We start from the raw sequence: 26,252 nt of genomic DNA, 5'->3' as shown, positions 1-26,252 counted from the left end.
GCCACCCCCATTCGCCGTGATTGCACGGGGAGGACCAGAAGTTGCACAACCCCACACGTGCAGCTGGCTGGAAAGCAGCCCCTTCTCTAATGAAAGCCACAAGCTCCTTCCCTTATATTCCCCGAAAAGCAGCTGCGTATGAAACCGCACCATCGCACTCCAACGCTGGCTGTGTACATACACCGAGGGCCATATCCGACCAAATCACGGGCGTCAGCACTGCAGAGCCTTCGCCGCGACCACAAACCGAACCTGACTGTGCTCCTCCCCAGACTTCATCCACAAAACTGAGCCACAATCAGGGACACCCATGCAAATTAGCTAAAGGCAACAGGATTTAACAAGGATAACTAGTTTGGATCCTTCATCTTTTAGATATGAGGCAGAAGGAAGGAGATTCATCATTGTCTGCCTTGGTTGAGCTGTGCCTGCAAGACTGAGGGTCAGACACCCACCTTCTCATTTACAGCCTGCACATACCAAAAGGAGGTCACTTTGTACAGAGCATATAAATTTCCACAATAACTTTTCAGCTCAAACACTGTGAATTGTACCGCAAGCCTCATACGTTAACCCTTACCCACACCACAGAGCTGAAACGCTGAGGCTGCTGAGGTTACTGGAAATGCAATCACAACCCAGGGGACAAGGGAACTCAGCTCTTTCACCCAGGGAATAAGCCAAAACCAGAGAAAACAGGATCTTTCCACGCAGGACTCCAGCCAGAGTACCCCTCGGCACGCCGGTCCTGCAGCATCCCTTCCCTGCAAGGGTTGCTGGCTCGCACGCTCAGTCCTCCAGCGGTTCAGGGTCTGGAGCATTTTGGGATTGCTATGCACGTGGGTGGATGCGGGGAGGGATGGGCAAGGGAGAAAGCACGAGCCAAAGGGGAATTAAAAGCCAGGCTGAGAAGAAAAAGAAAAACAAAAAGAAAACCAAAACCAAGCAAGAATGATTCTCTTTAAGGTATTACACCAGAGTGGGCTGACGCTGTTGGACACCACACAGTTCTAATCCTTTCGGCTGAAGGGATGTGACAGAGCAAGTGGTTTTCATCCCGACTAGGAGACTTTGTCCTGTGGCTAATGCTAGCTGGTGACACTCAGGAGTTTGGGATCTTGACACACAATCTTGAAAGGAAAGTGTGCTTCGGTCACAAAAGAGACCATGTTAGCAGCTTCTTAAATACATATATATACACATACATATATATACAAAAATACATACTTTGACATTCTTTCTTTAGGATACAGCTTAGCAAAGGAGATGGCATTAGACAGACTGTGCTTATGCGGGTATGGAACATCTCACTTTTGTTCCTTCCTTGCAATTCCCCAATTTTATACAAAATTATTTGGACTGCCACCATTTGTTCTTTGACAAAATGGGCAGCCTACCCAAAAAACACTACTTGTAATTCAAAACTCAACATAAGGCATCTTCACTTGGTAAAATACAGAATTCCCTCTTCATGTTGCAGTTTGCCATTTGTTCCCCCAAACGCAAGCACAGCTTTGCTGCGCCCCAGCACAGCCCGCTCCCACCAAGTACGAAGCAATGCACAAGCACCAGCTCCTACTGCACAGCAAACTGTCATTAGTTATAAACAGATGTCATGTCTAACGGAGCCTATCTAAGCAAAGAAAGGACATCTAGAAGTTCTGTATTTATTTCTAGTCCTTTCTAGATGTATTTCTGTGGTACATATGGCTGAACTCGGCAGTGGGATATCCAGGACTGCACCACAAATCAAAGTACAAACATGGTATTTTTTTGCATGTACCTATTTATCCTCCCAGCAGGGAAAAAAAAAGGTGAAGACCAAGACTAAAAGTCAGAATATGAGAAGACTTTTGGGCTCTGATGACAACAGCCTGCAGGACAGGTCCTACCTACATGGCATTTTGGATTTTATTCTTCCCTCTCTAGCAATCATTATATGTATTGCCCTGTAGTGGCACCACAAGACCAAACCCCCCCATCCTGCAAAGCTCTGTGCCAGGAACTTTTGCAGAAGCGTTATCTTAAGACTTAACTTTGAAAGCAGATTTACAAAGTCACTGTTTTTTTTCTCTGAAAACAGAGGGTTTGCAACGGCTTGCACAATTTTATTGCGGCTTTGAACCACCTTTTCAAGCTACTCTGCTCTCCAAGCTATTTAGTTTCTCTCCATGGGAAGAGAAAGCTTCACTGTTAATGTGCGCTGCTGCTCCCTTTTGGCATAAGCACCCCTGTCTCTGCAACAGTCACGTGCAGAACAACTTAAATTTAGCCAACTTGAACTGGATACAAGTATGATAAAAAAGCCAAAGAGAAGCTGCTGTGGTGGTGAAGAATCCAGGCAGGGTAAGAAGGCTTGCAAAACTGGCTTCACCTGGACTGGGGTATTTGCTTAGCTGGTAGTACCCCGAATCACTACAGGTGATGGTGAAAGGAAACATGTTATAGCTGTAAAAATCTAGGTTTAAAGGAAAGAAGTGGTGGAAAGAAAATGTGAGGCAATTCTGGTTTAGGGTTATAAAAGGAAGAAATAAAAGTTACAGGGTGAAAAGACAGGGAAAACCGGAAACGCAGAAGGATATGGGATGAATCTGGGATAAAGATGTCTATGCGGATGCTGCTGGAGCACCAAGGCACAAGCCCAGCCAGCAGCACTGCAGAGAGCAGCATCCGTGCCCAGCACAGCAAAACAAGAGCAGGAGAAATGCAGCCCAGAGGAGACGACGGGAAGAACAAACTGGCAAAAAACTGTCCCTACCCTGGAAGGACACCTGCCAGCTACCTGCAGAGACAAACTCAAAAGCTTTAGGGTCACCTCTGCCAAAAGTTAGAAAACACTCCGTTTTTAAAATTGCAAAGGAGATGCGTATTCTGGAGACCGTGTGTCGGATCTTGGAATCTGAGCTCAAATACTGAGCGCAGATCGGGTGCCAGCCTGCACAACAGTCACTACAGCCCTAGCTAACATATCCCTCTGTAATAAAACATGCATTTGTAAGTCACAAAAAGGCTTTTGGTTTACTATAAAAAGCACAAAACAACCCAAGACAATCAGGGAAAATTAGGTATTAAGTGTCAAGCATCCCATTTGTGGTGCAATACAAGGGGACAGATTTGAGTATTGTTTTGGCACAGAAATGTAGGTTGGCTTGTGGCAAAGACAAGTGCTCCACATCAGAAAAAGTCTTTGTAGCCTTTGGAGCGAAGAACTTCATCTCCAGTGAAGAAATCCAAGTTTTCACTGGGAGATGGCTAATCCAGTGCTTTGGTTCACAGCTCTATTTCTGCTGCTCTGCAGTAGCCTCACATACTGCCCGGGGTTACAGCTGGCAGCTCCAAGTTCTCACTTAAATTGGTTTGCGTTTCTTTTCTTGGCAACTAATAACCTCTCTTCCCCCTCCCACAAAATTGGGTAAGCACTGAGTGAGCCTTCCCAGGTACAGTACAAGAGGTGCAGATAAGGAGAATCCCACGGAAAGCACCACGTTTGCATTTCTTTGGATGTTTATTACACTTAAAAACAGTCAGTGAAGACAGTGTGTGCTCTTCGAAGCCGGTCTGTCCTCTCATGTCTGCCCCAAAGCCAGCAAAATAAGGTCCAAGCATGGTTACAAACATCATCCCCTTCACCCTCAGAACAAACGCACTGTTGGGACAGATCCAGATCCTGGTTGTAATGAGCATGTAAGGATTAGGAAGCCACGATTGAAAATATAATATTGTATCAAGTTATATTATTCATTCACCATGCCATTACAACAACCAACAATTCGAACATGAAAATAACTCAAACATCAGCTGGGTTATTTAAGAGCACAAGAGCAGCGTTAACAAACCCTATACATGTGGCTTCTCTATTTTGCACACTTCCCAGACTTTTCTTCTCCCTTTTGTTATTTGCTACTTGTTGGTGCCTTGGTGTGCCCGGTATGAGCTTGCTTCATACCAGGCTGTACAGAAGGCTGTATGGACTCCAACAACATGAATAAGAGTTCTGCTTTGAGAGAATATAATACAATTTGTTTGGTCTATCGCCTTCAAAGAAGCCTGTGGCATTTTTAAAAGGTCAGAGTTACAACCCAAAAGCTTCACTCAACGTTTAACCATTGCATGGAGGGAGTGTCCAAGCACACTTTCCACCACACACATGCCCACACATACATCCTTTAAATTTTAAAGGGAGAGCAAGTTTTGCATAAGCAGTACATATATTTCGACTCTTCCCTCATCATTAAGAGTAACTTCAAATCTGTATCATGATAACACTTAAATCTGAGCCAGGCTGATGGCCTCACTGTACTCTCTACTACACAAAGATCACTTAATAAGCATTATTTTCCATCTCTGAGTGCTCTGTACACACAGACAAGATGGAAAAAAGTAACAGCTCAAGTGACTTGCCCAAGGTCAGAAATTTGGGAGTAGCCCCATGTAGCAAGACCTAAGCTTCACGCTCTCTTTGTTGGACTATTTTAGCTCTCCAGCATCATCCCCCCGTCACCCCCAACTCTGCTTTGCTTTTCTTTATTATCCATGATCTCTCTTCTTTTCATTCTGCAGTCTTGACACCTGCCTTCCTCTGCCCTGCTACCATGCTTTCTACACGCATTTTTGCCTTTGTCTGCCAAGAAAGGTGTAATAGGGCTGGTAGTTTTCTCTGCGAACTATTTCTGGGCTGTATTCAGAAAATTCCCGCTTTTAACTAATGAGTCTTGTCTAAAAGTTACAGCTACCGAAGTGGAGAAGATAGGTCTTTCTTCCAGCTTCTCCCCCCACCCGCTCCGAGGTGCTGGAGGACAGGTCACCCCTGAGGGCACAGCTGTCCCTTGGGGGTCTTCACCGTTGCTCCGTGCGGACAGGCCACATCCCACCACCCTGCAACCGCCCCAATTCTCCCCTGGCCGCTAATGCCTTAGCACCACCTCCGTCCCCAGGCTCCAGGAGAAACGCTTTCTATCCTAATTTAACGTTCCGCAGGCAGCAACTGAACTGGTAAAGCTGTGAACAGCAAGAAAATACTATTTTTAACTTGTGCTGCAGGTTGGAAGATTCCTGGACAGCAAAAGCAGCTCTGAAGCTCCAGGAGCTGATGATACTTACCTAGGAAGTTTTCCAGCTTAAAATGGACATCATCTACCTCTTCTTAAACCCTCTCCTCCCTTTCCTCCAGGGAATACCTCTTCCCTTCCCAGCCAAAGCCTCACCAGCTAGCAGCTTCACCATTCGGACAGGCCATTGACGTGAAGAACTGGCTTAACCTCTGTTGGCAAGAGAGCTCTTTCCTGCAGAAGTACATCAGTGAATCCTTCTAAAATAAAAAAGGCCCTTCAGGATTAATCCAACCCAGCACCCCCTTGCATCTCAGTTACTGTGACTGCCCTTCTCTGGCCTTGACAGATCTCACCATGGATCACTGGCATCCCCGTTAAAAAAGAAAAATCCCGTTAAAGGACAATTTTCCCAATTTGCATCTTCAGGGTTTCCTGTTGTTCTTCCTTCTCTGGCTCCCCAACTCCTTGCTATTACTTTTCACATTTGTTTTACAGCCTAGCCTACATCCCACTAATTATCCTCAAAGCAAAAGCAGCCGTGTCAACCACACTGTCTCTCGTGCGTCGTCACATCTCCCCACAAACACCCACCAAGCTGTATCCTGCTCAAAATACTGCTGTTACCTGGCCTTTCCCTGCCTCTTTGTGCCCGTGACCTGTTGTCACCCCCCAGAAAGCACTGAGCTCTGCCAGGTGGAAATTGTGGTTGGCACAGTTATTCAGGACGCAACGATGAGCCACGGGATGCTGCAGCGACACACGGCAGCGACAGGCAGAAGAAGGGATCCTGCTTGGTGGGCCACCCTTAATTTAAAGCCACAAGTCTCCCCAGTTGAGGCTTATCCAACTGTCCTTAAGTGGGAATGCCAGGTTGTTATTCCCATGCCACTCATTTTCCTCTGGGTCTGATCCACGGAGAATGGCAATCCCTGCCGGCTCCGTCAGGCTGAGACGCTGATGGTGAGTTGAAAGCAGGTAGCTTAGGTTTCTTGCGAACAGCAGGAGAGCAGGGAATTAGGAGGAAGGATTCGAAGTGTCACGAGATGTGTTTTCAATATTTACAGGGATTTCTGTGACTGTTCAGGGGGAGCCCTTTCCACACAAAACCAGAAGTGTGACGGAGAGTATCTTGACTTTCCCAAGAACAGCCAAAATAGCCATTATGAGCTTGTCCTTCGCAAGAGGACAAACGACCCCAGTCACACGCTGAGGCACACTGGGACTTACCTCAGGGTTAGGATAAGATGACAGATGTTTCTTTTTAAAACCAGAAGTTGAAGAGTAAAGTGTCAAAGCCTTGGACAAAACCCTCAAATGCCAAACAAGCGTCACTAAATAACCTGTACAGCAGTACTTCAGCTACCAAGAATAGCCCACGCTCCCAGCAACACGCATCTCGCACATGAGAAAGCCAGCTAGTTTCAGTGTACAACTTTTTCCAATGTATCCCTATGTATCGCAACACATATTAAGATTCAATTAATATACTCTCCCTTTCAAAAGGGGACCCAAATTACAAGCCCTTCCTTCCTAGGAGGAGATAGATGCTGATTACAGGAAGGCGTTCTCCGTAACAATTCTCTTCCTAAATCATACCAACTGCCTTGTCCATTTGAAATGTGCATTTGCAATATCGGAAGAAAAAAGGCCCTTATTATTAGCAATGTCTGGCTAGTGAGCCATCAAAGTTGTTTGCATACAGGACACGTTACTTTTTTCTGCATAGCGCTGCTTGAATCCCCGTAACACCTTCCCAGACAAAGTGCCATTAACATGCAAATGAAAAGTTCACACTCCTCCTTCATGCGTTCCTACCGAGATGGTACACAATTAAAGTCATAAGCGAAGGTAATGAAAGGATCAAAACGAGACAGGTTGGTTACACTTGTCACGGTAACGCTTGCAAATCAGCCTCTGCCCTAATTACCACAGTATTTCCATGAGGAATCGATTACAGCAATATGGATGAATGGGATCCTAAAACTGGAAAACAAACCAGATTAAACATTAATGCAGTCATTGACTGCATTATATATCTATAAATATATATATATTTAATGGAGGGTGAGGCCTAGCAAAATATAGAATTGATGGGTTTTTTGAATATCTAAAGATTAGAAACCTGGATGCAGAGGCTTTAAAATAGTCACAACAACATAACGTACCAACAATATAAATTCATCCACCAGACTATAATTATACTTTGTGTTTTGTTTTTTTGTAAAGATTGGTGTAAACATATAGCCAGGCAAGAAGCCAAGCCTCAAACTGTGCTCTCTTGACTGCTGAGGTCTCCATTAGCCCAGGATGCTCCAAACAGAAATACTGGTTTGCCCAGACCAAGCCTAAAGACGATACAATGCAACCTCTTCTCCGTACCAGGCAAGCTTTGGACAAACACTGCCAAACAAGCACCTGAATTCAACAAGCTCCCCTCTCCTTAAAGGATTATACACACTTTAACCCTATTTTCTAAGGAAAACAAGCTTTTGCCATCATCTAGCCTGGCCAACAGGCTCAAAAGTTACTGAAGGAAAGACTGTTTTGGCAAAATTACAAAGAAAACACTATTTCTACAATTTCTGTGACCAACAGGCAGCTGGGATGAGCCCCAAATCAGCATCTGTGCTGTAAGTAAGTTGGGCTAACCCTTGTCCTTGCTGCTTTCGTTTGGCTGCAGCTGGCTGGTTGCTCAGGACACGAATGCCTGTCCACCAAGAGCACGCATAGCAGCCACGCATTTCTTCCCCAGATGTTCCTATTGTAGCTTCCAATTGTAGATACACATTTGTGTTACCCAGTTTCTGGACCTCCCTGGCTTGGTTTTTAGTGGTTTTGAGCCCTTGAAGCTTCAGCACTCAGCCACCAGTCGAAAATGCTCAAAACCTCTCCAAAATGTGTTCCTGCATGGGACACAAAAGCTGATGAACCTCTCATTAATAAATGATTTGACAACTTGAGCCTTGTGCCTAGTCTATTAAAGCAGTAATGTGTTATAGGGGTCCAGAAGATTACACCAGAAGATTACACCCTACACAGTGGCAGTTTGGTCTTACCTACCTTTGAGGAGCTAATCAAGATGTCCAACTTAGTCTTATACAAGGTCTGGCCTCCCTATCAAACTGTGAGACTAGCATCTCAGAGCACTTCTGAACGTGCCATCTCTCTCCAGTGATGGTATCTGGGACCTACAGTAACAACATTCAACTTCAGACAACCCAACTTAGGTGCCTACAATTCAGGGGAGAAGCCAAGGCTCTATCATTCAGTGAACAAACCCAACTGAACACAACAAATCCTTAGCCAACATCTTTACAAAGGTATTCACACGTTCTGAAAGGATTTAGGGTTAATGGGACTTCAGTTTGAGTGTAAGTTATCTGGGTTATACTTTCAAGTCTTTTGGATGTACAGAGCACACTCCAAGTGACCGTGCCTTTTGCCTCCAGAAGAGGAGGACATTACACAGACAGTCATACCAGCCTGAGAAAACACTGAAATCACATTGTTGTACCACAGTATTTGAATGAAGACATCTAGAAACGCACGTGTGCTGCAAGAAAAACCCCTGGGAGCTAGCTGGGCTCTTTCTGCTCCACTGGAATTGAACCAATAACGCAGCACTGTGGGACTGCAACAAAAAAGCCATGTTTCACACGAGAGTTGCTTGGTCTCTAGGAACCGCTGAACATATCAAAGCTAAAAATCACAATTCAGGTAGTGAGGCTTTGACTTCTTATTTCCCTGTCTGTGTCATCTCCACCAGTTGCAGTATTACTTCTCTTTTTTGCTGTTCTCTTGCGTACGGCTGCCAGCTGCATTGCAATATCCATCACGCAGCACCTCACTGATGGCTGGTGGCTGCTAAGGCAATATTTACGCTACGGTTTGCATTACAGTTTATAAAATTCTTTGGAGCTCTTCCAAAGGAAAAGCCCCACATAAATTGGAGTTATTATTGTCATCTACAGACCAAGTCCAGTTAAGAATTTGCTAGCGCTCACTGTGGCGACTGCGGATGTTTGAAATCCTGATCAATGTGGAGCAGAGAGGCTGAGTAATAAACTTCATTAACATTGCCCGTAACACTTTTCTTCAGCGGCATACAATAAATCACCGATCAATATTCAAGGCATCCCTCTGAGGTTATCTCCATTTTACAGATGGAGGCAACCAAGAGACAGAAAGTTTACAAGTGGCTTGCCTGTAACACAAAACAGATGCAGAATTCAATTGTCTTGCCTTCAGAGTTCAAAATATGTCTTTCCAGATGAAACTGCAAAGTATGTAGATTGATTTGCAGTGAAATTAAGGAGACTGTCATTCCCCAAAATTACTAATGGCTACTCGCCCCCCCCAAGTTACAGCACTGGTTACTCACATTGCAGTAACACCTACAGACTGCAGAGAACTGCAGATTCTCACTGTACGAGGTAGGGACTAACAGATGAAAGCCCTATCCCAAAGCCCTTATCATGCATAATAAAATCCAATCGATACACAAAATACAGGGACAGTCAAAAAGAGATGAACGACTCCAAAACTGCATCAGAGGCAGAACCAGGAATGGACCAGTCCTCCGGAGCGTCAGACATACAGAACTAAATTCACTAAGCATCACCCTACATTGCCCAGGAGATATTTTTAAAACCTTCTTCTGTATCTCCAAGAACTGATGTCATAAAGCAAAATGAGGAATATTGTGAAAGATGTGTTAACAAGATGGAAAGAATTTTTATGTAGTTTCACACATTTTCCGGCAAGGAGTCTGACATTTAAGCGGGATGGCCTGGTTACTAATGGCTGTTCTACGAATTGATGCAACACGCTCACCGCCGCAGTGACTGACAGCAGCAGTAAACAAACAATATTTCACACCAGGTTTTTCCTCCCTGTGGCGACAGCTTTTGTAAAACTGCAGAACTTAATGAGACACTTTGTTTAATATTTATTTCACAATCAGCCTCCTTTATTCTAACAGAATTAGCCTCAGCCCACAATGAATGTTTTCCTTGGTTATTTCGTTGTGCACGTCAATTTATTTTGAATTTCTTCAGTTCTAAACTTCTAACTAGGGGGGATTTGTTTTAAAGATGCTTTTTTTATTATTATTATTATTGAATACCAGCTAACCACCTGCATGGCTGCAAAGCAAATCAGCCTGAGGACACTGTCCCCAAAAAATTAACCTAGCAAAAAAAAGAATAATTTTAAGATTGTCTTCAACCAAGCAGTTTCCCAATCCAGAGGCACAACAGGTTAGAGACAACACTGATATAAATGGGATGGCCATTGACAAAAGGCTGAAGGTTTACGATGAGTAAGGTGAAGTTACTAATGATGGAAGCACAAATGTCTCTGGCCATGCAGCAGCTTGAGAAGGAGCTTTAAAAATTCCCTGTACTACATTCACACCTGCAGTAGAAGGCTCATGAATGGTCCATAATAACCATGTATAATCACAGAATCATTAAGGTTGGAAAACACCTGTAAGATCATCAAGTCCAACCATCAACCCAACACCACCATGCCCACTAAACCATGTCCCGCAATGCCATGTCCATATGTTCCTTGAACACCTCCAGGGATGGTGACTCCACCACCTCCCTGGGCAGCCTGTTCCAATGTTTCACCACTCTCTCAGGAAAGACATTTTTCCTAATTGTGCTGGTTTTGGCTGGGATGGGGTTAACTTTCTTCATAGCAGCTAGTATGGGGCTGTGTTTTGGATTGTATGGGGCTGTGTTTTGGATTTGGGCTGGAAACAATGTTGATAAAGCAGGAATGTTTTAGTTACTGCTGAGCAGGGCTCACACAGCACCAAGGCCTTTTCTGCTCCTCACACCGCCCCACTGGTGAGTGGGCTGGGGGTGCACAAGGGGTTGGGAGGGGACACAGCCGGGACAGCTGACCCCAACTGACCAAAGGGATATTCCATACCATATGATGTCATGCTCAGTATATAAAGCCGGGGGAGGAAGAAGGAAGGTGGGGACATTCGGAGTAATGGCGTTTGTCTTCCCGAGCAACCGCTACGCGTGATAGAGCCCTGCTTCCCTGCAGATAGCTGAACACCTGCCTGCCGACGGGAAGTGGTGAATTAATTCCTTCTTTCGCTTTGCTTCTCCGCGCAGTGTTCTTTTGCTCTACCTATTAAACTGTTTTTATCTCAGCCCACGAGTTTTCTCACCTTTACTCTTCTGGTTCTCTCCCCCACCCCACCTGGGGGGAGTGAGTGAGCGGCTGTGTGGTGATTAGTCCGGCTGGGCTTAAACCACGACACTAATATCCAGCCTGAACCTCCCCTGGCACAACTTGAGGCCATTTCCTCTTGTCCTGTCACTCGTCACTTGGGAGAAGAGACCAACACCCACCTCTCTGCAACCCCCTTTCAGGTAGTTGTAGAGAGCGATGAGGTCTCCCCTCAGCCTCCTCTTCTCCAGACTGAACAACCCCAGCTCCCTCAGCCACTCCTCATCAGACTTGTGCTCCAGACCCCTCACCAGCTTCGTCGCCCTTCTCTGGACACGCTCCAGCACCTCAATGTCCTTCTTGTAGGGAGGGGCCCAAAACTGAACACAGCATTCGAGGTGCGGCCTCACCAGCGCCGAGTACAGGGGCACGATCCCCTCCCTGCTCCTGCTGGCCACACTGTTTCTGATACAGGCCAGGATGCCGTTGGCCTTCTTGGCCACCTGGGCACACTGCTGGCTCATCTTCAGCGGCTGTCCACCAACACCCCCAGGTCCTTTTCTGTCAGGCAGCTTTCCAGCCACTCATCCCCAAGCCTGTAGTTTTTAGCAGTTGCTAACCCCAAATCCTGAAGCCTCTTTTGCCTCCCCCCAAAACTGGAAAACAAATGTAAATCTATCCATAATGGCACAGGACAGGGGAATCTCACACATCTACAGCACAAGGATGTCCAACGTGACCCAGCAGACACTTGTCACAGACAATGCATTTGAAGACGCTTCTGTCAATGCTTCCTGGTGACACGCAGGGACCAATGACCTGCCCAGCTAAGTGCGAGTGCACCAAGACACAGTTTTCCTGCAGAACTGTGACAACAGAACTGCTACTTCAAAAAAAAAAAAAGGAAGAAAGATTTCCTAGCAGAGGGAAACACTCTACATTAACAAAGATAGTTTCCAAGGTTTACAAACGTAATAGAAATAGTGAGAAGTACACCTCGGGATCACAGTAGGGATATATTTACGTTTGTTTTCCAGTTTTGGGGGGAGGCAAAAGAGGCTTCAGGATTTGGGGTTAGCAACTGCTAAAAAGACACAGTTTTCTCCTGCATCGAACAGACACTACATCCCTGCAAGAGATGGTCAGTGCATGGCAACACCCAACAGCAGGTCAGAACACAAGAGGAAACCTCATTCCTACAGATACCACAAAACAGTTTCCAGCTGAGCCACACGCTCATGCCTCCCTCTCCTAAATAGGTCGAGCAGAAATCCTGGAGTTAATAGCTTGACTCTAGAGATTCCCCTTTGCCTGCTGAAATTAAAGAGTTAACAGAAACCTGGGTCTATTTGGGAGTTTTCTATGGGCACACACACACACATCCATCCATCTATCCAAGCAAAATGCTACTACCATATTTTAGAAATGTGAATACTGCTGGCTTGAAGAAAATGGGCACAGTTCCCTTTTTAGAAGGAACAAATTGTTCAGAACAAGGACAAATGCAATAGAGAAAACAGGCACCGACTTTGCTTCTGATGTTTCAAGCTTCTGGTACGTGCAGCTCGGATACAGTCTCTGCAGGATTTATTGTTTTTTATAGACCCAACATTGTTCAAGAATCACCCCATAACTACCTAATGCTCTCAAGAGCAAATATTTACAGTGGGGATTTTTATATTATCAGATATATAGGAAATTAGAGGGTGCCACGATCTTCTGTTGGCCACAGACAGGAGACAGCTATTGCCCGCGGGGCCAGAGGAATTGCAGGGGTGCAGATATTTGCGTCACTTGAGCAGATTTTCGATAGAAAACATGGGATTAGCTGCAAACTGCGTTAAAACAAACCCTTTCGAGTGAAAGCACTTTTCTGTAGTTACGCTACAGAAATAGGGATTACAGAGAAGAGGAGCAGGGCCCAAACCCATCATCACACGGGATGAACTTGCAGCTACATCTCCGGTCAACCAGGACGTGGAATCTGATGCTGGAAACAGCCACCCCAGGGTCCTCGGCAGCCCAGAGACGTACAGAAACCCCAAACCCACCCTTAGGCTCTGGTGAAAGCTACAGATTACTCCAGTCTTCGCTGGGGTTTTAATTAAACTCATTACTGCAGGTTTATCCAAGTTAATACCTTTTCTCCGCAGGACACGCTGCACCATGAACTTCAGGGGAGTTGCAAGACTAAAAAGGCTAATGCCATTTCTCTTAATCTTTTTCCCGATACACAAAAATGAACTGACACCCCCACAGCAATTTCAGGATGAAAAAGAAAGGCTCCCTGATTCTCACCTCCAAATACTACCCGTCTCAGGATGGAATAATGGGATTTTTCCGGAGGATCTAACAGGGACACCAAATGACTCAACCCTACATTTATTTTTCAGGTATTTGAGTTAATAGCTATAAAGCAAGAACAAAAAAAAAAAAAAGGATTTTTTTTAAGTGGCAGTCGTCTTCTCTCTCGGTTCATCAAGTTCGGTAGTCATTATAATAAAGCTTGAATCTCCAGGGTTGGAGAAGATGGAAAGTAAAACTCCCTTCTGCCAGCAGAAAGCAACAGGAAAATAAGACCACACAGCATGGAGACCGCTTAGGGGATTTCCTGAGGTCACTAACAAGAATTCAGGTTGTCTAAGAAATAAATTTATATACAAGTTTGTCTTACTATGGTTTTAAGAAAGGATGTTATTTTAAGTAAATATTCCCATGCTGCAGCCACAACTGTCATGAAAACACCATGCGTTAGACCTTGGAAGCCTAAGAGATGGCACCACGGAGAGCTTCTCACTAATTAGACATGAAGCTGGCTCCCTTTAAAAACTTGTTAGATAAAAAGCCTTGACTGATCTATTTTCCATTACTCTAAGTTCAGGCAATGAAATTTAAATCACAGAGAAGTGCTAATGATTATTTTTTCAAGTCAGCTTTTCATTACTGAAAGCATTCTTTGCAAGACAGCAAACCCAAAATCTGGGGGGTTTAGAAACATGATTTCTTTTCTAATCCTGGCAATCCCTTTTGCTTGTTCTTTGATCACCAGTAAATCTGAACATTGGCATTCGCCCCTCAACTCAAGGTGTTGATCTTCATCCTGAATATGGATCTGGGATTTTTCTGGAGCACAGATTTTTCTGTATCTCCCACCATTTTTGTATCCATGGATGAATGGGTATTTGGAGCAAAAGAGTGACCGTTGGAAAGACAGGAGGGCTTCACAAGTTCCTGTGCCTTAAGTTTCATCCGCCGCAGGGCAGAGCATAGGTGGGCTGGTTTGCTAATAAGATACACATTCTTCTTTCCACCCAACATCTTTAGTAACCTGTTCCCTATTGGCATCACATCTCCTTCAGACTAGAGTCTCCACATACGCCCATTCACAGCATTTCCCAGATTCATTTGTGGTTGGGAAGTACCCAAGCTCCCAAAGGTTACTGCTGAACATCACTAGATAGAAGAAAAGCAGAGGGGGAAGGAGAGGTGGGGGGCTGCACTGGAGCAAGGAGAGGCTCAGGCAGATGGAAAAGAAGCACGGAGAAAGCGGATGGGAACAAGCACATCAGCAGTTCCCCTCGAGCTGGTACTGTCTCAGTAGTGACACCCCAGGTGAAACATCCCCTACAACATTTTTGGAGGGCAACAAAGCTGGTGACAGGGCTGGAAGGCATGTCCTGTGCGGAGCGGCTAAGGACCTTGGGCTTGTCTAGTTTGGAGAACAGGAGGCTGAGGGGCGACCTCATTGTTCCCTACAGCTCCCTGAGGAGGGGAAGCCGAGAGGGAGGTGCTGAGCTCTTCTTCCTGGTATCCAGCGATAGGACATGTGGGAATGGTTCAAAGCTGCACCAGGGGAGGTTCAGACTGGACATTAGGAAGCATTTCTTTACCGAGAGGGTGGTCAAACACTGGGACAGGCTTCCTAGAGAGGTGTTTGGTGCCCCAAGCCTGTCAGTGTTTCAGAGGCATTTGGACAATGCCCTTAACAACATGCTTTAACTTTTGGTCAGCTTTAACCTGAATCAGTCAGGCAGTTGGACTAGATGATCCTTGTAGGTCCCTTCGAACTGAAGTATTCTGTTCTAACCACTCAATTACTCTGGAGAGGGATGCCATACTTCCACAGCCAGGTAAGGCAGCGATCCCTCCTGCCGAAGCAATAAAAGCTCCTTTTTTTGGATGTGAAGGGCTTGGTCCAAAACACTCTGGAAAGCACATACAAATCATTGCTACTGCAGGATGTGAGAGTCTCATACGCAGTCGGATTCATTTTCTTCGCTGTTCCCATCAAGGCTCAGCACCAGCCTATGGGATGGGAGCTCCACAGCAATTCCCTTTTGCAAATAATAGGCTGGATTTATATCAAGAAATACTCCCACTTTAACGCACACATGCTGCCCTTTGAGTAACTGACTTATTGCTTAATGAAAAAAGCAGAGGTTAGTTTTCGGTGGCTTCGTTACAGACAGGCAGCAGCACGGGGCAGCAGTGGGTCGGGCTGCGGGGGCCCTGCGCTAAGTTCCTCTCTCTGCGGAGAGCATCGTTATTAGCAGGAGAGAGTTACCCGAACACCGCTTGACTTCTGTACACTTTGGCATCTCTAACACCTTTTTCCTCCCCTTTTAAATTCACCCTGCAGGATACAGCCTTTTGAGAAACGTGCGCAAGCTCATCTTTCTTCATGCCAGCACAGCCCTTCCTCCTCTCTCTTCCCTTTCCCGTTACTCTCTTCAAGGTAAGAAAACACTATTCAGATACTTTAAGGTTACGGGTAACTTTTAGTTCAGCGGTGCCTCAAAGAAAGCATTTCTGCTAAAAGGAAAGAAAATAAACAGGGCATCCTGTGACCTTTAAAAGGACGGTAGCAGATCTCCATGAGGCGCGCTCTGTATCAAGCAAAGCACCTTACAGAAGGTATTCTCCTCTGTACAAGCATTCCTTAATTATCCCAGGAAACCAATAGTGAGGTTAAACAGGTGATTTAAATTTTGCCTTACGTGTCTCAGGGAAGATCGCACCTCTGGATACAGAGAGAAGCGCAGCGTAGCGAGAGCAGTAACTCCAGGCGAGGCCAAGTGACAAATAGCAATTCAGTCTCAAGCTGTTCGCAACCTAAATATCTATCCCCAGCTCAATGCGACAAAGCTCTCTAATGATTTTTATCTACGCAGGGTGAAATCAAATTACATTATAACACAAATCTCACTAATTCCTTATTCAGGGCCAATGTTTAATAGCACAGATTAGTTATGACACTGCTATAACAGTGACAGACTTTAATGTGGTGTTGACTCTGTTTAAATACCGACAATTATTTTAAGGGCCAAGTTCATCGCTGTTCTGCCCTAATTAATTCAACATATTAGCACCTGAGGAATATTTGTCTCAACACCCCCCCCAGTTTAAATTCATGATTTAAGCACGGGCTGACCAAGAGGCACCAGGGTTATATGACAAACAGGACAGATCAGTTGTTTCACGTTGTAGGAGAGCCATTAAAAATAAAATGAGGATTTAGTTAGTTATTGACAGAATCACTGGGGGGGCAGGAAGCTAAACGACTTGCTGCAAAATGAAATTACGGAAACTGGAGAGTCAATCAAAACATTGCCTTAGGTCATCTCATCTGTCCTCCTGCCAAAGCAGGGCTGTTGCTGAGCATCTCTGCCCCAAGGGTTGATGCTTTTGGTGTCAGAAACCCATCTGTAATACATAAGATGATTTTATTGTCTCCTAAATCTCCTGCTGTGAAGTCTTGCAAGCATCCATGCAGGCTTCCCGGTTTAAACAGCCTCATCACTGCGAGGTATGCCCACCCTGTGCCACCTTCTGTGCTCCTGCCACGCCAGCTGCACTACTGCGATCAATCCCTCGAACTTTTGCGTTGCCTGGGTGGTTATTCGGCAATACACACAAACCAGCTCCTGCCACATTCCCCACTCCTCTTTCTGTACTGCCCAAGAGCAAGGCTTGCACTCAAACTGCTGATCCTGCCCTAAAAAAAAAGGCAATATGCCTTAAAATTAGAAAAGGAATTTACCTAACTCTCAGCTATTGTAATTTCTTGTTTGGCTATATCTTATGTAAAAATAAGATAATGCCAACAACCCCATACCCCACCCACAAAAAACCCCAGCTGCAGATACACCTGCCTGGGACACGCCACAAAACTTAGAGCAAGCATCTCAATTTGCCAACTGATGGATGTCAGTTTGGCTATCACGGCGAGGACCGAACGAGGGCAGCTCCAGAGGTAAAACCAGGGGCTCTGCAGCTTGCGTTAGAGAGCCCCAACGCTCCAGCCCAGGCTGGGAGCAACATTTACACCCGCAGCTGGGCCTGGGGAGAAGAGGAGCACACACCCTAGATCCACAAACAGAGCAAAGCTCTTTCACAGGAAGGGGACAAATGGAGGTTCAATTTGCTCGCAGACACCTTTCTCCCACTCCTCAATTCTCACCGTCCCTCCCCATGCCTCTTTGGGAAGCGACTGCTCAGTTCCCCCCCTCCAAAGAGCCTTCTTCATCCATCCTCCTCTCCCTTCAGAAACTCCAGTTGCCTCACCAGATCCCAACTCCAGGCCAGGAAAAAAATTTAAAAAAAATCACTGTCCTCAATAGCTCAGCTCTGGAGCAGAGAACAAAGTGAAGCTTAAGAGACAGCAAGTCTGTCCCAGCTCTGGCTCTGCCCCATTCCTCGTCTCACCAATCTTTGGGTCCCCCATATGAGGCTGGGAGACACTCCGGCGTCCCAGTGCAGCTTGAACTTCTTTCTGCAAGAGTTCTGGGATGGGCAATTGTATTGGGTTTGTGTGGCAGCGCTTTGGTAGCAGGGGGGGCTACAGGGGTGGCTTCTGTGAGAAGCTGCTAGAAACTTCCCCTATGTCCAACAGAGCCAATGCCAGCCGGCTCCAAGATGGATCTGCCACTGGCCAAGGCTGAGCTAATCAGAACAGTGGTAGCGCCTCTGTGATAACATACTTAAGAACGGGGAAAAAACTGCGAAGTGGCAGCCAGAGAAGAGAGGAGCGAGAATATGTGAGAAAACAGCTCTGCAGACCCCAAGGTCAGTGAAGAAGGAGGGGGAGGAGAGGCTCCAGGCGCCGGAGCAGAGATTCCCCGGCAGCCCCCGGTGAAGACCATGGTGAGGCAGGCTGTGCCCCTGCACCCATGGAGGTCCACGGTGGAGCAGATATCCACCTGCAGCCCATGGAGGACCCCACGCTGGAGCAGGTGGATGCCCAAAGGAGGCTGTGACCCTGTGGGAAGCCCACGCTGGAGCAGGCTCCTGGCAGGACCTGTGGCCCCGTGGAGAGAGGAGCCCACGCTGGAGCAGGTTTGCTGGCAGGACTTGCGATTCCACGGGGGACCCACGCTGGAGCAGTCTGTTCCTGAAGGACTGCACCCCGTGGAAAGGACCCACATTGGAGCAGTTCGTGAAGAACTGCAGCCCGTGGGAAGAACCCACGTTGGAGAAGTTCGTGGAGGACTGTCTCCTGTGGGAGGGACCCCACGCTGGAGCAGGGGACGAGTGTGAGGAGGAAGGAGCGGCAGAAACAACGTGTGATGAACTGACCGCAACCCCCATTCCCCGTCCCCCTGCGCCGCTCGGGGGGAGACGTAGAAAATCTGGAGTGAAGTTGAGCCCGGGAAGAAGGGAGGGGTGGGGGGAAGGTGTTGGGGTTTTTTTAAGATTTGGTTTTACTTCTCATTATCCTACTCTGTTTTTGATTGATAATAAATTAAACTAATTTCCCCAAGTCAAGTCTATTTTGCCCATGATGGTAGTTGGTGAGTGATCTCCCTATGTCCTTATCTCGACCTACGAGCCTTTTCCTCATATTTTCTCTCTCCTGTCCAGCTGAGGAAGGGGAGTGAGTGAGCAGCTGTGTGGTGATTAGTCCGGCTGGAACTAAACCACGACAGCCATTTAATACAGCGCGGGGCACATTGGTGATGCTGATAAAGCCAACTTGCAAAGACGTTATTTCTGGCTTTACTAAGAAGCCAATCCATGGCATCAAACTCAATTTGATTAAGAACAGGACTAATATACAAGAAAACTGTACAGGCTATGACCACGTGACCATCTTGCCCTGAATCCCCTTTCAGACACTGGACATGAGTAAGAAATTGGGGAAAAAGTAAAAGATCAGAGAAAATATTTAGTGCTGCCTTCCTGGGATATTCACTCCACTTCCAGCAAATGGCATCTTGGGGACTTCTTGCACCACAGTAAATGCATACATTGCATTTATGTCTTTGCAAGATCAGGACTCAAATTACTCCGGAGGAAGGGCCCCCTCGCTCATCTGTGCTTTTTCACAGCAATCACTCATCTATTGAGTGATTTGCAGCTTTTGGTCCATTTTTATGCGTCTATATTTCTGTTCCTGCAAGGCAAAATTTCATCTTACTAATAATGTGAACTTCTGAGCTACATTTGTAATCCATTTCTTGCTGTAGTATAATACAGCTTGAAAATGCTAGCACACAAGACAATGTTGTCACAAGTCTTTCTAAATTCAATAAATCTAATAATTCAGAAAAATAATAAAATAAGCATAAATGCCAATACATATTTGTGAAGATACATATACATATAAAGATGAAAGCAGAATCGAAAAGAGGGACATCACAAAAATTGCGTTACTTAAATGGAAAATCCTTGGCCATGGACTCCCTGCTTGTTCTCCCCAACTTCTCTACCAATATTTCCCAGAACAATTCCCAGGCGACACTTTCAAATTATCACTTCATTTCCAGTGCCTTCTCTCCATAGCTCACAAAATCACTGCTATAAAACTTCTCCGTTTACAGCCAAGATGGGAAACCCTCTATTAGATTACCCGTTCCCTCCCTTGTAAAATAAAGAGAAAAATGCCATTCCAGGAAACAAAAAAGTTAAAAAAAGACCAACCAAACAAAGGCAACTCCTGCACGCAGTGTTGTTCTTCCCCTTTGAGTCAGTAACAAAGAGGAAGGAAGGAAAACACACAGATAAAACAAATCCAAGGAGGAGGTGTGGATGCAGCATGTTTCTCCCACTTGAAGAGGGGAGGCTGTAAACCGCCGTGCATTGCATACGGACACCCCAACCACCGCCTTGCTGTTTGTAAACACTTTGAGCAAACCAAACAGGGAGTTTCATTGTCCCCACTGCACTCATGTCACCCGTCCCCCCAGCGCTGCGATTCCAGGGAGAGTCTGCCAGAGGACACACAGTGCCAGTTAGTTACACAAGAGAAGCGCAGAAGCAAATACGCAGCAGAGGGAAAGGGAAAAAAAAAAAATAAATAAAAATATCAGCTCAGCTGCACGCTCTCTTCCTGCTCTCAGAACAGCCTCCAAGTCGGGCTTTGGAGCGGATTAACTTTAAAGGGCACTGAAAGATGCTGACGGATTTGAGGCAAGCAGGACCCCTCTGCGTGGACGCATTTCACTGCCACCAGCACAAAATTGGATGTCTGCGGTCCACGAGCAACTGCAGCGATAATGTAGTTATAGCAGGGGAAAAACCTCCTGATGTTATGCGCTAAGGAAAAAAAAATCTAGTATCTTGCACTAACGTCACAGCACTGCTCAAGTAAAGGTCTGAACCGCATCTCACAAACAGCGAGGAACAGGGAAACAAATAAAAAGCCACATGAAAATGAAGCTTCAGCTGGACCGCAAAGTTTTCAAAAAGCATAAAATATACACACTTCTTGTATTTATGATAAGAGGGAAAAAGCCCAGAGTGATAGTTTGGAAGTTGAAATAAACCATCAGGCTGTCCAAGCGACAATTTTTAAGACGCATACTCATGACATGACTTGGAAAAGAAACCTGGACCAACTGCACGCAGCCGGAGTCGAGAGCCAGTTTGACTCAAATCCCCCCGTTTCCCTGAAAGAGGGGAGGAATGAGGGTGTCAAAACACAGAAGCCACGCGACGTAGCACACCAGGGCCCCAAACCCCATCCGAAACCAGACCTCGCTTATTCGACTTTTTCAAAGGTTATTTTTCCCCAGGAAGCCTGGGTCTCACCGACGCTCAGCAACGCTTAACGACAGCAATTAAAAAATCCATCTCATTTTTCACCGTTATACAGCGCAGAAGACCAACGGGACAGCCCCCCCCCCCCCCCCGCGCCCGCCCTTCAGGACCGCGCCCGGAGCATCCCGAAGTTGCGGGAGTCTCCCGGTGGCTGCGGGAGACGCAGCGCGGCCGCGGAGGTACCGCCGCGGCGGGGACGCACCTGCCCGCCGGGCCCGGAGGGGTATTGCTCTGATTTAGGGGGTTTGGGTTTTTTTTCCCCTTTTCCAGGAATGCCAGGGAAAGGCGGCGCAGCCCCGCTCGGCAGCGCTTCTCCCCGCTGGGGAACGCACAGTGCGGGGAAGCGCATCGGGAGGTGGGGGGGGGGGGGCGAGGGGGGGTGTAAAAGGGGGAGGAAAAACACGCAAAAAAAGAAGAGGAGCGCGGAACTCACCTGGTTTGGGATTTTTCCTCCCTCTCCACGACCATAAAACGAGGCGGGAGCCAGGAGCCGGTCACCGGCGGTGGGAAAAGGCTGGCAGCCCCGGACTGCCCCGCGATGGGGACAGCGCGGCTGGGTGCGGTGCAGCCCCCACACCCCCAGGGGTAGGTGCTGGGCCGCCCCCGGCGCGGTGCAGCCCCCCGGGGATGGGTGCAAGGCAGCCCGCTCCCCCGGGGACGGGTGCTGGCCACCCACCCGGTGCAGGGCAGCTCCGCGGGATGGGTGCAGCGGGGTTGGGCGCAAGGCAGCCCCGCTTGGGGATAGGCGCTGAGCGCCCCGGGATGGGTGCTGAGCCACCCCCGGGGCAGGACAGGCCCCCCCCCGGGATGGGTGCAGTGCAGCTCGGTGCAAGGCAACCCCCTTCGGGGAGGGGCGCAGGGCCGCCCCCGCTGCAGCGCAGCCCCTCGGGCTGGTGCAGGAGCAGGGCCGCCCCGGTGCTAGGGGGCCGGAGCGGGAGCAGGAGCGGAGCCCCCCCGCCGTGGCCGGCGCTGGCAGCGGCAGCGGGAGGCGGCACCGGCGGAGCACAATGAACGGCGGCGCGCCCCCGCGGCCGCCCGCTGGGCAATGACATCACCCCTCTCGCCCGCCGGGGCGGGGCGAGCGGCCGCGCCGCCGCCTTCCCATTGGCTGGCGCCCGCCGGCAGCGGGGACTTCTGGGGCTTGTAGTTTTCCGAGAGGACCCGCCGCGCGGCGGCGTGCAGGGTGGGGACTCGATCTCCCGGCAGGCCCCGCGCTGCGCGGCCGCAGTGGGGAGAGGGAGGGGTGGGAAGGAGGAGGTGGCGGCCGCCATGTTGATGGCGCGGGATGCTTTTAGCTCGGGAGGAGCAACCAGGGAACCGGGTTAAGATGTCGGAAAAGAGGGAGGGTGGGAGTCAGGTTTTGGTTCGGGGGGGTGGGAAAGAGCTTGTGTGAGGGGGTGAGAGAGAGAAGGGGGAGGCTGAGGAGTGGTTGAGGGGCTGCTGCGAGTTGCGGAGGGCCTCGAAGGACATCGCGTAGCGGCCGGTTGTCCCTCGGTGCCCGCCGGTTTTTGGTAGGGTGGTGCCTCTCCGTGGTGGGTACGAGGTAGGGTTTGGGGATCTCTTCCTGGGGCTCACCCTTTTTGCGGGCCGGAGGGGGGCCCCTGCGCCCCTGGCAGCGGGGCCCTGAGGCGGGCGGGCCTCGGCGGCGCGGGAGCGGCTCCCGCTGAGGTGGGTCTGTGGAAGGAGCTGGGGGGGGGGGGGGGGCGCGGTTGAAAGGGCCCTCTGATCACGGTTGTGAGGGTAGGCTGGCAGGCGGCTGCGGTGCGTGGCGGGGCTGGGACGGTGCTAGTTTTGGAGGGGGACGCTGCCGTGTAGGAAGCCGGGGCGGCTCCGGTGGCCCTCGGGGTGGTGGTCCTTGCGCCCTCCAGGCAGAGGGGCGCTGTAGTTGCTGACGTGTTTGGCCCTTGTCTGGGATGAAGTACAGCCTGTGGTTTAAAAAGCAGAGCTGAACTCTTGGCCTGGCCTTGGTGGGGGAACTCCTCGGCAGGGAGGAGGCTGGGACATGCCCTTGTCACACACCAGGTGACAGCCCGTGCTTACTGATTTGGGGCTCTTCTAAGCGTTGTGGCTTCTGTCTGATAACTGCACTAACAGTGTTTGTCATAGAAATGTGGCTTAGTGTGACCAGCAGGAGGAGCTTTGCTCCCTCCTAAAGGCAGCTGTCCTCAGTATGTCTATAGAGACATAAATCAACCTTGAAAGAGCTGAGAGAATGGATGAGATGGTGTTAGACCTCTCAGCATGGTATGGGAGCAGCCAAGTTAACTCGCTTCCCTGTTTTCTTACCTGTGCTTGCTGTCTGGTGTTGGCAGGGCTTAGCCAGCTGACTAGGTGCTGTCTGAGGGTAAGCATACCCTCTGGCTGGCTTGTAGGAGGTAGGCTAGATTTTGAGCAGCAGGTTGTAGACTTTCCTGTACTGAACATCATCCCTGCGTGTGCTAGTATCTGTGTTGGGGAATGATCCATTCACCAAATGGGAGAGTAATTAAAACTTTGTTAGGCTTAAGAGGACTGGTGTTCCCTGAAATAGAAGATCTTTGCTCAAAACTGGGAGGGAGGACACTGAAACTATTGCATGGTTTGTGAAATAACACCATTTCTAGTTACAGCTGATTCCTGTCAAATAAAGTGCTTTATTACTTCAAGAAGATACTTCATTGAAAAGAGTTTTGAAGAGTTTAGTAGGCTTGCTGGAAGTCTTGGCGGTGGTATAGCTCAGGAAAAATGGGGTTACAAGTTTTTATTTCATACTTTGGCTCCTCCTGGAGGTAAGTACAATGCATGTGCTCAGGATATTGCGTTAAAATAACTACGTGGGTATAGTAGTCTGTTTACCCCAGGATACACTTGAATGATGGAGGGAGGATGTTGTGGGATATTCTGTGATGCAGTTACAAATTACCTTGCAGCCATTCAAGATTTGTTGATACTATGACAATGTGTGCCATTCTTCCATCTCTTTAAATCCAGCTCTCTCTGTTTAAAGAATCTGTACCAGTTGCTTGCTTTCCCCATTCTCCTGTAAAATGGCTGATGTCCTGGGACAGGAGGTGCTTCTCCCCAGCCCCAGGTTGTCCAGTTTTGCCATATTCATCACTGAAGAAAAAGAGTGGAGGGAGTGTAGTGCTTTGTTGTTGCTATAACTTTCAGTAATAGTTGCATACATCTGAAGAACTCTGAATTACAAGTACAGCCCCCTTTCTTTCTTTTCTACTTCTGGTCCTTCTCTACACGTATACCTTTAGATTATATGTGCTGTGGGCAAAAAAAGAAAGAGGCAGTGGCATGATGACCTCTGTCACAGCAGTTGCCCACTGTAGACTTCAAGCCTATGCTTATATCTGTGCAGCTGATACCAAGTAATGACGGTAAGTATTGCAGTGGGATAAAATAGCGGGAGGGCTTGCTTGTCTTCTCTATAACTGACAGAAAACATGTATGTGAAATCTTAATCCAAGACAAGTCTGCTGAACTAATGACAGTATGCTTTGTTATTTAAACTGGTTTAGAAACAATTGCTTTCACCTGCATTGATTCCATCTCTTCCTCCTCTTCCCCCTTGTGTCAGTGCTGCTCCTCTGGGGAGGAGACAAGGATGCATCCTGCTTTACAGATACTTTTATTTCGTTGTTTATACCATGTTTCTTTATCTGAAGATGTAGATGCCACTGATGTCTCAGCTAAGAGTTGCTGTAGTAGACTGAAATGTAGAAAAAAGGAGTTGACTTCAGAAACTACCCAAATGGAATGCCTGATGCAAGAGACAAGTAAAATAGTTTTCTGTGTGTATAGTTCACTTTCATCAGTTTGGGGGTGTCTGATACGTGTCAGTGTATGGATCTTACTCATTGATCACAACTTGTCAGAGACATTAATGATGAAACCTGTGTTATATGTCTCAAACTTGGATACTCTGTTCACCTGAAAGCGCTAATGTCCAAGTCTCTTCTGACCCAATAGGTCTTAATTGCAAAATCCACAAGAAGCCTACAGTTCTATTGCAGAAATAAGTGTTGTCTCAGCACTTCATATGAAAAGACATAATGTGACGATAGAATTGAAAGCCTGCTTTTGGCATTTCGTAAATACAGGGGTACACTGTGGTTTAATACTGTTAATGAAAACTTATTCCAGTGTCTGTATGGTCCTGAGCCTGTGAAGCTGATACGTTTGTCTATACTTGGACTACTATGCTGACATCCTACACTGCAGAAACTATGGGTTGTCTTTGTTACTGAGGTGATTTTGGTCACAGTGGCCTCAGGTAAGCAACCGCACAGTGTGCTGAAGACCAGGAGAAGTGGTTGGAAGACCCTGCAGGAGGGATGCAGCGAATGAGTATCAGTAGGAATGTGTGATGCCTTTGCTCAAAGAAGAAATTGCTTAATCTAAGTTTAATCTGAGTTCATATGTAGAAACCTGGTTTCATATCTCGGCTTTCAGTCTGTCAAGTTCTTAATGAAAACTTCAAGGATTTGGATGCTCTAAATTGAGCCTTCACTGGACAGTGTACCAAAGCCAGCTCTACAGTCTGCCTGAGAAATACACAAATTTATGAGATTAAGTGTACAAATACGTTATGTGATAACATAATTTTTAAGGTGTCTGATGTTCTGTCATGGTGTCAACCTGGCAGGATGTTGGGGTTGTCTCGGTTCTTGCAAATTGTCAGGCCTTGCATAGTTCCTGGTACACACATTAGCTGGATTAGAAGATTTTCATGTGCACTTGAACAAGGAGTGGAATATGGTTTCTAAGGGTGATTGATACAATCTGTGGTAGTGTTGGCACCTAAGTTTTTTGTTTTAAAATCATGTTTTCTTAATTATCCCAACTATAAAACTTAGTTGTCCACAGTCCCTCTGGAGGAAGGAGGAGGGTTGAAGTGTCACCGACCAACTGCTTGCTTCAAAGTCTGTGGGGTAAGGGTGTAAACTTTCACATCAAAGTTACTGCTCAGATTCTGGAGGC

The 26,252-nt window shown here is 47.3% G+C and overlaps 1 protein-coding gene across 1 annotated transcript in view; it reads right to left on the bottom strand.

The window, feature by feature from the left end:
• The window catches only part of RAB30 (RAB30, member RAS oncogene family), a 46,397-nt gene extending 24,571 nt beyond the window's left edge, over positions 1–21,826 (bottom strand). The window contains exon 1 of the mRNA XM_059818432.1: positions 21,715–21,826. The gene's annotated coding sequence lies outside the window, so the exon portion shown is untranslated. The remainder of the gene's footprint in view (positions 1–21,714) is intronic.
• Between the last annotated feature and the right edge of the window lie 4,426 nt (positions 21,827–26,252).

The sequence above is a fragment of the Gavia stellata genome, chromosome 1 (genome assembly GCF_030936135.1).
Source record: "Gavia stellata isolate bGavSte3 chromosome 1, bGavSte3.hap2, whole genome shotgun sequence".
Classification (NCBI taxonomy): Eukaryota; Metazoa; Chordata; class Aves; order Gaviiformes; family Gaviidae; genus Gavia; species Gavia stellata.
This window is presented reverse-complemented; position numbering and strand designations above follow the sequence as displayed.